The following is a 12,440-nucleotide window of genomic DNA, read 5'->3' on the forward strand; positions in this document are numbered from 1 at the left end:
GTGGTTATGGTTATATATATATTGGGGATTGTACCAGAATTACTGTAATGAAGAATAACAGAATTTCATTTCCATCAAATCATTTTTCTTCAGTTTTTCTCTGTTTCTTTTCTTCTTCCTTCCTTGCATTTCTTTACTTTTCATGGTATCAGAGCCACCATTAATGGCTTCTACTCCGAGCTCTAGTTCTTCAACAACTCCTTCCACCACTACTACCATAAGTCCTTTGGTGAATCCATCATTACTACTCTTGTCAAATATGTCGAGTATGATGACGATGAAGCTAGATTTCACCAATTATATTGTGTGGAAATATCAAATTGTTGTGATTCTTAAAGCTTATGCCATGATTGGTTTTCTTGAAGATTCGTGTGTAGCTCTAATCCTTTCACTAGAGAGCAAAACCCAGAGTATCTCAATTGGAAAAGCATAGAGTAGGCTCTTTTCACCTTCATCAATTCCACTCTATCTCCATCAGTTCTAGCTAGCACTATAGGTCCAAAACCTGCGAAGGGAGTTTGGAATATGCTTGAAAAGAGGTTTGCTTTTGTATCTCGTTCTCATGTTTTGAGTTTGAGAAATGAATTACTGAGTTTTAAGAAAGGTCCTGAAAGCATGGATAATTTCTTTCAAAGAATTAAAGAAGCTAGGGATAGATTGAGTTCTGTTGCTGTTTTCATTGATGAAGAAGAGCTTATACATTTAGTCTTAGAAGCTTTACCAAATAAATATAGTGCATTCTATTCTGCAATAAGGACTCGTAATGATGTGGTTACTATAGAAGAGTTGAATACTTTGTTGAATGCTGAAGAAAAAGCTATCAAGAAGAAATTTGAAACTAAGGATACAGCTAGGGGTGAGCAAATCGTTATAGGAGCCAACCCAACCGACCGGTGCCGACGACACCGTCCTGACACTAATGTCGACCGAATGAGCCAAGGCCGGCATTTGGAGGGCAAAGCTCGTTCCGATGCTGGTGTGGTGCAATCACCAGATCAAAGAATCTGAAACCGATCTACACCGAACCGAACCAATACTAGTGTACCAGTATTCGTTTCTCCCCCAGTTTGGATACTGCGTCATTTCACAGGTTCTAAATTTATTTATTTTTTTAATAAAACGATGTCGTATGGGTGTTATTTAAAAAAAAAAAAAAAAAAAAAAAAAAAAAAAGAGAAAAACGGGGCGTTTTATGCTAGGTTTTCAGATTCTCAAGGGGTATAAATTCATTCTTTTGTCCCGATATCCTTTAACTCTCTCTCTCTCTCACTCTCGCCCCTCGCCTAACGCAGCGACACTCGACTGAGCTCTTGCCATTGCCTAACTCAACGACGCCTCGCCTGAGCTCTTGTCATCGCTCACCAGTCACGGCAAACCAACGGTAAGCCTCTACAGAATCTTTTAACTCTCTCTTTCGTGTTTTGTCTTTGTGATTTCACTAATTTTTCTTTGTGTTTTGTTTGTCTTCGTGTTTTTTCCTTTTCATTTGTTTGGGAAAGCATGAATGATTAAGTTGGTTTGATTAAGTTTGGGAAAGCATGAATGTCTTTGTGTTTTTTTTAAGGTTGTGATTTTTATATAAGACTTTAATAGTGGAAACTGGAAAGACTATTATATTATATAGTCTAATACTTAGCTAGTTAGCCCCCAAAAAAATAAAAAATAAAAAATGCTATACTCTAATATGTCTTACTATCTTTAATAAATTAATATGTCTTAGGCTTATAACTACCTTACTTTAATATGTATTAAGTAACTTACTTTAGTCCCACTTACTTTAATATGTCTTAACTAACTTAATTTAATATGTGTCACAGTCTACTAAGTACTACTAACCTTTTTTGGATCATTACTGTTTGGGTGAACAGATTTTTTTTTTTTATAAAGTTTCTGTTGAATAGATTTTTTTTATAGGTTGAACAGATTTAAAAAAAAAAAAAAACAAAAAAAAAAAACAAAACAAAACAAAAACAAATTGTTAATGTTTCAAATCAAACTGACCAAACCGATTAAACCGAGCCGATCAAACCGCACCGCTATAGTTCGGAAAACCGACCCTAATCGGTATGCATTGGTTTTAATTATTACAAAACTAATCCTTATCGATTCGGTAACAAATTTGAAAAAAAACTGAGCCAACTGAACCACGCACACCCCTAGATACAGCTATGGTTATGATCCTTCAGGGTGGATTTAATCAAAATAATAATAGAGGTAGAGGCAAAAATGGAAATCAGAGGGGCCATGGTAGAGGATTCAATAATTTTGGCCCTAATTTTGGATTTAATAATGGTCAGTCCTCTGGAAATGCAACTATTATCTCTCAATTTCCTAGTTTTCAACCATAATCTCAGCATAAGAGTGGTTCTGGTTTTCCTTCATTTTAGTCTCGAGGTCAATCTCAGACTTCAAGACCTACTTGTCAAATATGTGGCAAGAATGGTCACATTGCCTTGGACTACTATCATTGCATGAATTTTGCCTATCAAGGCAGATATGCTCCAGCCAAGTTAGCATCTATGGTAGCTAGGTCTATGGAAGCAACTGCTAATTCTGCTTCGGCAAATACATCTAATTGGCTTACTGATACTGGGTGTTCTGATCATGTTACACCTGATCTCTCTCAGCTTTCATTGAAATCACAAGCTGCTGCTGGTCATGAAACTATTACTATTATCCTTAGGGTTCCTGATTTATCTTCAAATCTGTTATCTGTCCATAAAATTTGTTTACAAAACAATGCCTTTTGCTATTTTGATGCCAATCAATTCTTAATTGTGGATTTGGCTACAAGGAAGGTTCTTTATCAAGGCCGGAGTAAGGATGGTATGTATCCCATTCCATTTTCTTCACAACTCTTTGCTGATTCAACTATTGCTTCATCTCTTGCTTTCAAGTCTTCTGTTAATGTTCCTCTTTCCAATAAAGCAATGTTGTGGCATCAAAGACTTGGTCACCCTTGCTCCAAGCTTCTTCACTTTGCTTTATCTTCTTTCAATAATAATGTTAAAATTTCTGTACATGATAACATTTGTTCTCAATGTAAATCTTGTATAAGTGCTAAGATGTACAAACTTCCCTTTCCATAGCATATTATGTCTAGTACTTCTCCTTTGCAACTTGTTCACAGTGATGTTTGGGGCCCTGCTCCTGTTACTTCTCTTCTTGGCTATAAATACTATGTCATTTTTGTTGATTACTTCACTAGATTCACCTGGTTATTTCTTTTTAAACATAAATCTAAAGTGTTTATTGTTTTCTTGCATTTTAAAGCTCTTGTTGAGAATCAATTTGGGTCTAAAATCAAAACACTTAGAAGTGATGGTGGGGGTGAGTATATTAGTAATCTTTTTAAGTCCTTTTGTTTGGATCATGGCACCTTAGCAAAATGGTGTTACTGAAAGAAAACATAAGCACATTGTTGAAAGTGGTCTTTCCATGCTTCATCAGTCTAACCTTCCTTCTTCTTATTGGTGTTATGCTTTTAGCACTGCCATTTATTTGATCAATAGGCTTCCCTCTTCTATTTTAGCTTTTAAGTCTCCTTGGGAATTGTTGTTTCACTCTATTCCTTCTTTGAATTCTCTGAAGACTTTTGGTTGTGCTTGCTTTCCTCTTCTTAAGCCCTATACTGATCACAAGCTTTAGCCTAAGTCTACTCAATGCATTTTCTTAAGGTATCCTCATTTATTCAAAGAGTATATTTGTTTTGATCCTCATGCTCAAAATATTTATATCACTCCCCATGTTATTTTCAATGAATCTGAATTCCCTACTCTTCCCACACTCTTACCTGATTCTTCCAGCATCTCCTCATCTGCCAATCCTCCTTTGGACCTTTGGATCTCTACCCTTTTACCCAGTTCTTCTACTGCTTCTTTATCTGCTATCTCTGAAGCTTTTCCTTCTGTCACTTCACCTTTTTTTTGTGTCTAGTGAGTCCTTTAATGTCCCTACCACTTCAGCTGATGTTACTTTACCTTCCTCTAGTATTGTTCCTTCCTCAGGTCAAGTTGAGTCCTCATCTTTTGCTGCTACTGAGTCCATAGTTGAGTCACCAACTTCAGTTGTTCCATCTACTTCTTCTTCCCTTCCAAATACTCATCCCATGCTTACCAGATCCAAACATGGCATCTTCAAGCCCAAAGCATATGCAATTGTGAGAAATTATGTTCAAAGAGAGCCTCCTACATTTCATGTTGCTTCCAGGTTTCCACACTGGGTTGAGGCTATGGATTCTAAGTATAATTCTCTCTTAAAGAAAAATACTTGGTCTTTAGTCCCTCTTCCCTCTAGTAAGAATGTGGTTCATTGTAAATGGGTGTACAAAATTAAAAGGAGCAGTGAATGGTCCATTGCTAGGTATAAAGCAAGGTTGGTTGCTAAGGGCTTTTTGCAGCAATATGGCTTGGATTATGAGGAGACCTTTAGTCCTATTGTTAAGCCTGCCATTGTTAGGATTATTTTGGCATTGGCTGTACAGAATCATTGGTCTTTAAAGCAATTGGATGTGTCCAATTCTTTTCTTCATGGGGTGCTTCAAGAGGAGGTTTTTATGTCTCAACCTCCAGGTTATGTGGATCCTGCTCATCTTGATCATGTTTGCAAATTGCATAAAGCCATTTATGGTCTTAAATAGGCACCTAGGGCTTGGTTTGATAGCTTTACTTCTGAACTCTTTCATATTGGCTTCCAAGCTTCTTCTGCAGATTGTAACTTGTTTATTTTGCATCATGGATCTTTTGTGGTTTATCTTCTTCTTTATGTGGATGATATTATTATTACTAGTAATATTCTTCCATTCATTGATCATCTTATTTCAAGGCTTGCTACTGTTTTTGATTTGAAAGATCTTGGTCCCCTTACTTATTTCCTTGAGCTTCAGATTGAGTATACTTCTCAAGGCTTGTTTGTGCATCAATCTAAGTATGCTTTGGATTTGCTCACCAAGTTCAATATGTTGGACTATAAGCCTTGCATTACTCCATGCTCTCCTACAGTTCATGTCAACTCTTAGAATGGCTCTTTGCTTCTTGATCCAACTGTTTTTAGGAGCATGGTTGGGGCTTTGCAATATTTGACTTTTACTAGGCCTGATTTGGCTTACTCTGTCTAGCAGGTTTGTCAATTTATGAGCCATCCTACTCAACATCATTTAGTGGCAGGCATGAGAATTCTTAAATATCTCAAGGGTACTTTGCATCATGGTATTCACTTTCAAGCAAGTCCTTTGGTCCTTTCAACTTATTGTGATGCTGATTAGGCTAGTGATCCTCTTGATAGAAAGTCTATTACTAGTATGGTGGTGTTCTTGGGTAACTCTCCTATTACTTGGTCTACTAAGAAGTAGCTTACTGTGTCCAGATCTTCCACTGAGGTAGAATATAGAGCCTTAGCTACCATTGCTGCAAAGTTGAGTTGGATTAGTATGATTATTAAAGACTTGGGTGTTTTCTTGTCTTTGCCTCCCATGCTTTGGTGTAATAATGTATCTGCATTGGCTTTGACTTCCAATCCCATTTTTCATGCTAGGACTAGGCATATTGAGGCTGATTACCATTATATTAGGGAGAAAGTTCTTGGTAAGGAATTGAAGCTTAATTTCATCTCTACTCTTAATCAGCTAACTAATATTTTTACCAAAGCTCTCTCTTCTTCTCGGTTTCTTGATCTTGCTCACAAACTGATGGGTGTTCCTCCCCTCAGTTTGAGGGGGGATGTAAAGGCATATGATGACAAAGCTGATGATAAAGTTGTTGGTAAATGACCTGTAGTAGAGATACAATAGGCAAAACTACAGGTAGCTTAATTTAGGTGAGAAGGGTGGAGTTAGTTGCTAAGTCTGTGTACACATGTTAGGGTCTGGTACAATTGGATTAGGGTTGGTTATGTTTGTTCCACACTTTGCGGAGGTGGTTATGGTTATATATATATATATATATATATATTGGGGATTGTACCAAAATTACTGTAATGAAGAATAACAAAATTTCATTTCCATCAAATCATTTTTCTTCAGTTTTTCTCTATTTCTTTTCTTCTTCCTTCCTTGCATTGCTTTACTTTTGATATTTTGGTAGATTGATAAAGCATATTAGAAAACAAAAAACTAATATCAAGTGGCTCTGTGGCTGTGATTTTCTTTTGGTATTTAACATAAACTGCGTTGGTTATATACTTTGTTATTATTATCTCAAGAATTTAGGATCCTACATTTGCTTTTGAAATAGAAGGGGATTGTTTCATGATATGGAGCATGCACGGGTCCATTTGGTTCGATTTTAAGAAGAATTTCATAAGAAAACAAACATTGACCCCTTGAGAATACTTCGGTTGAATAGACATCCAACATATTCAAAAAATTGTATGGTATATTGGAACATAAACATAACTGGCGGTGGATGGTCGTTGATGAAGTGGCAGTGACACTAGTTGGTGGTGGTGGACTAGTGGTAGTGGCTGGAGGAGATGTGTTGGTTTTTGTTTTATTTATTTTAGGAAACTAAAATAAAAGAAGACGAAAATTAGCATTTAATTAAGTAGGTGTACACTTGGCAATTTTTTATTTGTGGAGCATATAGTAGAATAAGAAAAGTGAGATAGAAGATTTGGACTAATAGTGCAATACATAATTTGCCAATTCTATAGCTATTCGCTTCTCTTCCCTAAATGAACTCAGCCCAGTGACGGCTCAGGTGGCCACCATACAGAAGCTCTCAAAATCACGAATTATGATTGCCATGGCCGGATGGCCCCCATATTACTCCCCTTTTTTCAAGTTACTACTACATTTACGTTGCAAAATTCTTGTGGATTCTATATGACCCCATATCTTCTCTAGGCATGACTTTAAGAATGAATTTTTCAATGACATCCTCAGCATCATAAGCAATGTTTTGTGATCTCTGCTACCCAATTATGCACACATGCATCTTGTTCTTGCTTGCGGTCCATTGTCAAATTCTCCATCTCTCTCTCTCTCTCTCTCTCTCTCTCTCTCTCTCTAGTTTAAGTAAAATGACATTTGTATATATATATATATATATATATTAGGAGTTGTGGTTACAAAACAAAGTTTTGAGTTTTTTAAACACTCAATCAATCTCCCAAAACACCTAACTAAACGGATCTTTAAAATGTATTTATTTATCTTCTAATCCTATAATACGTATTTGACAAGAATTTTGTCATTAAATAAATAAGTTTAATTATTTCTGATAAAATTATTTAGAATTCAACTACCAAATTAACAAACAAACCAACAAAATGCTATAAAATGTAAGGAATTTAAAAAAAATATTTCTTTTATCTAAGAAATTCTCCTCTTCTCTTGTAACCTTTCTAGAATACCTTATGTCTCTCTCACTAACCTCATGCATTTTCTTTCTCTAACCTTTTCCTTCCACCTTTTTAGAATATTATCACCCTCATCACTGAAGGAATTATACTTAAAAAGTAATAATCCAAGAGAAACAAATATAACTCATCTATCAATTAACAATTATATCATGTGCATATGTAATAAAAATCAACAATAAAATGTGAGAAATTTACGTACTAAATTATATTATTCAAGGACCTCACAAGCAATTAGGATGCTCTCCCCAACTGGTCAGGATTAATAAGAGCTTTCTTTCCAGTTCTCACACCCCTTGCAAGTGTGGCCTTGATAATATTTATAATATTCAGAAAGGACATGACCACCCATAAAATCCTTTCTATCGTAATAACAATTCATGTAACAGATATGTTACATTCATTAATAAACAACTTCATTAATTAGATTCATTAATTAATAAGTTCATTTACATGTCATTACTCTTGTAACTCCATACTAACACATGGATTCATCTATCGTTCATATTCAGAATCACTATTGTAAGGACTCAATTTGTAACGACCCCAAAATGATATTGGGTTCGCACGTTAAGGGCCCAAACAATATAATTTGTAGAGTATGGGCTTGGAAGGCTAGGCCTTGGTCACCGGATGATGGTTAGTCATGGTACTCATGGTAGACACATAGAGGTGAGCTAAGGTTATCCGTGGATCTTGCCCATAAAGCTTAATGTTCATATTCTTCCTTTCCCTCTTTTGGGTCTCTGGTTTCGGCCTTCCCCTTTGGCGCATAAGCCTTCACATTATATAACCCTTCTCGATTAATCCTGACCTTCCATCTGTTGATCAGGCAGGTACCTACTCGAGTACCTGTCCCATCAGCCGCCTCCCCCCACTCTCTGTTAGTTGCAATAACCGAGGCCACACTATTCAGGAGTCTTTTCCCATTAATATGGCTAGGACGTTTGTGGGCGCATTCAAAGCGGAGGTAACGTCTTTACCTTGAACCACCCCCACTCTGTACCCCCATGTGAGTCCCATTCTACTCGCTTCTTCTTCTGGGGGCGCTTTGGAAGCTGCCTTTGACGACGTGTCGCTCTTCCCTTTGAAGTCTTGGGATGCCGAGGACAGGGCCATCCTCGGTTGCATCTCTAGGCTATTTGGTCTTTCACCACTTATCCTCGACAACTACTCTCCTCGGCACGAGCCCTAGGTCCTAATGGAAAGTGGGCCGGGTCATAAGTTCTCTGGCCCCACAATAGCCCCTCAAAATCCTGCTGTCCGGATCCTCGGCCAGATAGGATGGTTTTGATGACATTAGGCCTCTGTCAAAGTTTGTCAATCCTTGTCACCTATCGGTTCCCGAGACTCTTCGTCTGCCCGAGATACGTTCCTGGAGCCTTTGGAAGGTGAAACATGTCCTCATTAAATGCGGGCAGCTCTGTGCTTGCCACATTCAACGGCGCGATGGTGATCTAACGGTGGAGATTTCCTTGCCTTTATGGGCGGGAAAACTCGTGCAGTTACTTTCGATGGAAGGTATAAATGATTTTTGGAACTAATTTGTCTCTTCACTTTTGCACTTAAGAGTTCTAGCGCATATATCCTGGGTTCATCCAAACTTTCATCCAAATTCAAGTCTATCTCCAGCACAAAAAGCCCGTCCGAGGCACCTTTCCTCTTTTCTGTAAGTTCTCTGCCTTCACTAACTCGTGTTTTTTCTTTTCTGGGTTTATTTTTCTCTTGTTCCTCTCCTTCTCCTGTCATCCACTGAGTTTGTTTAGTAACTCTTAGAGATGATTAAATTGAGATTGAGAAAATTGATTAATATTGAAGAGGCGATGGAAAAGTTCATCGCCGATTATAGGATTCCCCCCAACGTGAGTTTGAGGCACTGTAAGATAGGGGAGTGGCATCTTCTGAGAAGGACGGGCGAGGTGGTAATTCCCATTCTCGCCTTCGTAGAGGGGGGTATGAGAATCCCCATGGGACCGGTAATGAAGAGTTACCTTAGGCATTTCCGATTAGCTCCCACCCAGTGCACTGCCAATATGTTTAGGATTCGAGGCCCAATCCGCCCAAAGTAAGGGGAAAGGGATCGAAACCCAATCCGTGCCGAGTGCTTGGCTTCCAGCCCCAATGCTCCACGGGGAGCCATTGCTGGAAATCGCGTCCATGAGGGACCTTGGAGACGGCGATGGCGGTTATGTGGCCGACGCATTAGGGAGAACCATGCTGCTTCCTACTGATATAGAAGAGTTGAAGAACATGAGGATGCAGGAGGTTTTTCTCAGCGCGAAGAGGTACTTGGGTATGGTAAGACTCTTGAAACCTAAACCTCTATTAACTCTTGCTCCCAGACTTTCATTCACAATGTATTTATCTCACTTGACAGCCTATCAAGGCCACCTATAGGATGGAAGAAGAAGTTAAGGGGCAGAGCAAGACCGTAGAGCTTGAGCGCGATAAACACATTGATGCTACGCGAACCCTTAAAAAGTCTGAGGTCGACCTTGCGAAGGCTAGGGAGGACTTAAAGGAGGCTACCCGAGACAGGGATAGTGCCTTGGCAGGTTTAACTAGTGCCCAAAAACAGGCCGAGAAACAAACAAAGCGCCTACTCGATGCAGATTGCAGATAGCTAAGGAGCAGATCAGTGATTTGAAGAAGAAACTGATCATGGCAGACAATGCTAAGGGCGTGGCAGAGTTTGCTCGGGATGAAGCCGTGAGGGCCAAGCAAGAGGCTGAGTTTGCCAAAAACGAGGCCGAAGCTACTGGGGACAAGGCCAAGGAGGAGGGTTACGAGACGGGAGTAGCTAAAACCCAAGCCTCCCTTAAAGCTCAAATCCCGGGAGTATGCAGGCTATACTGCTCCCAGGTTTGGGAAGAGGCCCTCAAAAGAGCTGGGGTGGAAGCTTCGACCGACTTGTGGAAGGCGGAGAGCGTATTTTACCCTCCAGCCATCCGTGAGACCGCCTCCGCCATCTCCGAGGCTATGCGCGATCCACAGGAGGCAGGGGCTGCTTAGTCAGAAGCTGCTCAGATCATCGTCCCCCCTGGCGAGTCGACTAAAGGAGGAGAGCCTCATGATGCGACAGAAGCACCTGGAGGTCTGAATCCCGAGATGCCCAAAGAGGGTGCCGAGCCTACGGTTAGTGCTCAGATCTCTAGTGCCGAGGAGCCACCCATCCTTGTTCAGCCCCTACAGGTAATTCCCCTTACTGAGGTCCCCAAGAGCATCGAAACCGACCCTACTCAGCCTTCCCAAGAAGGAGATGTCTCCCAGGGCCCTAAAACTAATCCTGCTCTGCCTTCCCAGGATGTGGCCAAAACGAAATTGAAGAAGTAGAAGCCTTGGCCAACCTTCATATTTGTTTCTAGTTTAATTATTACCTAGTTTCCCTTTTGTTTTGAAAACTTTATAGTTTGCTTGTAGTTGAACCTATTAACCACATATATGAAATTCTTTTCTTCCTTTTTCCTTTAAATTACATGTTAGTTGCCCCTGCCGATACTTACTATTGTTGCAGATCTCATGATTTTTGAACTAGTTATCTTAATATGTATGAATGGCTATGCATATGATATATTTGGGATCATATCCCGGAATTCTAACTTACCCGCGCCCATAGGGCGTTGAACTTGTGTCTGAACATACTTCAGTGGAGATATAGGCATCATCCGAGATGTCATGTGTATTGTTAGGCCCAACTTGGTATCTAGATTTCCTTTAAGTCCGAGGACCATGCAATACCTTGGTTCTGTCCAAAACTTATATTTTTTTAAGTAATTGGTTTCCCCATAGGTTTGAGTCCGAGGACCATGTAATACCTTGGTTCTGTCCAAAACTTAGATTTTCTTTAAGTAGTTGGTTTCCCCACAGGTTTGAGTCCGAGGACCATGCAATACCTTGGTTCTGTCCAAAACTTAGAATTTTTTTTAAGTAGTTGGTTTCCCCATAGGTTTGAGTCCGAGGACCATGCAATACCTTGGTTCTGTCCAAAACTTAGAATTTTCTTTAAGTAGTTGGTTTCCCTATAGGTTTGAGTCCGAGGACCATGCAATACCTTGGTTCTGTCCAAAACTTACAATTTTCTTTAAGTAGTTGGTTTCCCCATAGGTTTGAGTTCAAGGACCATGCAATACCTTGGTTCTATCCAAAACTTAGATTTCTTTAAGTTTGGGGGATTAGCCCCTCGGCCAAGGTGTGGGACGTTGATCTGACGTTGGGAAGCCCCTAGAACCATCCGCGCTACTGACGCTTCGAAGCGTAGCTCCTAGTGGAACTTTATGTTAGGGCACAACAACGGGCTGCTGGAAGTGATGGAGGGACTTTCTCGATCCGCCGCCTGTGCCAACGCACAAGCCCTTCCCACAGACGACGCCAATTGTAAGGACTCAATTTGTAACGACCCCAAAATGATATTGGGTTCGCACGTTAAGGGCCCAAACAATATAATTTGTAGAGCGTGGGCTTGGAAGGCTAGGCCTTGGTCACCGGACGATGGTTAGTCATGGTACTCATGGTGGACGCATAAAGGTGAGCTAAGGTTATCCGTGGATCTTGCCCATAAAGCTTAATGTTCATATTCTTCCTTTCCCTCTTTTGGGTCTCTGGTTTTTGGACTTCCCCTTTGGCGCATAAGCCTTCACATTATATAGCCCTTCTCGGTTGATCTTGACCCTCCATTTGTTGATCAGGCAGGTACCTACTAGAGTACCTGTCCCATCAGCCGCCTCCCCCCACTCTCTGTTAGTTGCAATAACCAAAACCACACTATTCAGGAGTCTTTTCCCATTAATATGGCTAGGACGTTTGTGGGCGCATTCAATGCGGAGGTGACGTCTTTACCTTGAACCACCCCCACTCCATACCCCCATGTGAGTCCCATTCTACTCTCTTCTTCTTCTGGGGCGCTTTGGAAGCTGCCTTTGACGATGTGTCGCTCTTCCCTTTGAAGTCTTGGGATGCCGAGGACAGGGTCATCCTCGGCTGCATCTCTAGGCTATTTGGCCTTTCACCACTTGTCCTCGGCAACTACTCTCCTCGGCACGGGCCCTGGGTCCTAATGGAAAGTGGGCCGAGTCATAAGTTCTCTG

Source organism: Quercus robur, chromosome 2 (genome assembly GCF_932294415.1).
Source record: "Quercus robur chromosome 2, dhQueRobu3.1, whole genome shotgun sequence".
In the NCBI taxonomy this organism is placed as follows: domain Eukaryota; kingdom Viridiplantae; phylum Streptophyta; class Magnoliopsida; order Fagales; family Fagaceae; genus Quercus; species Quercus robur.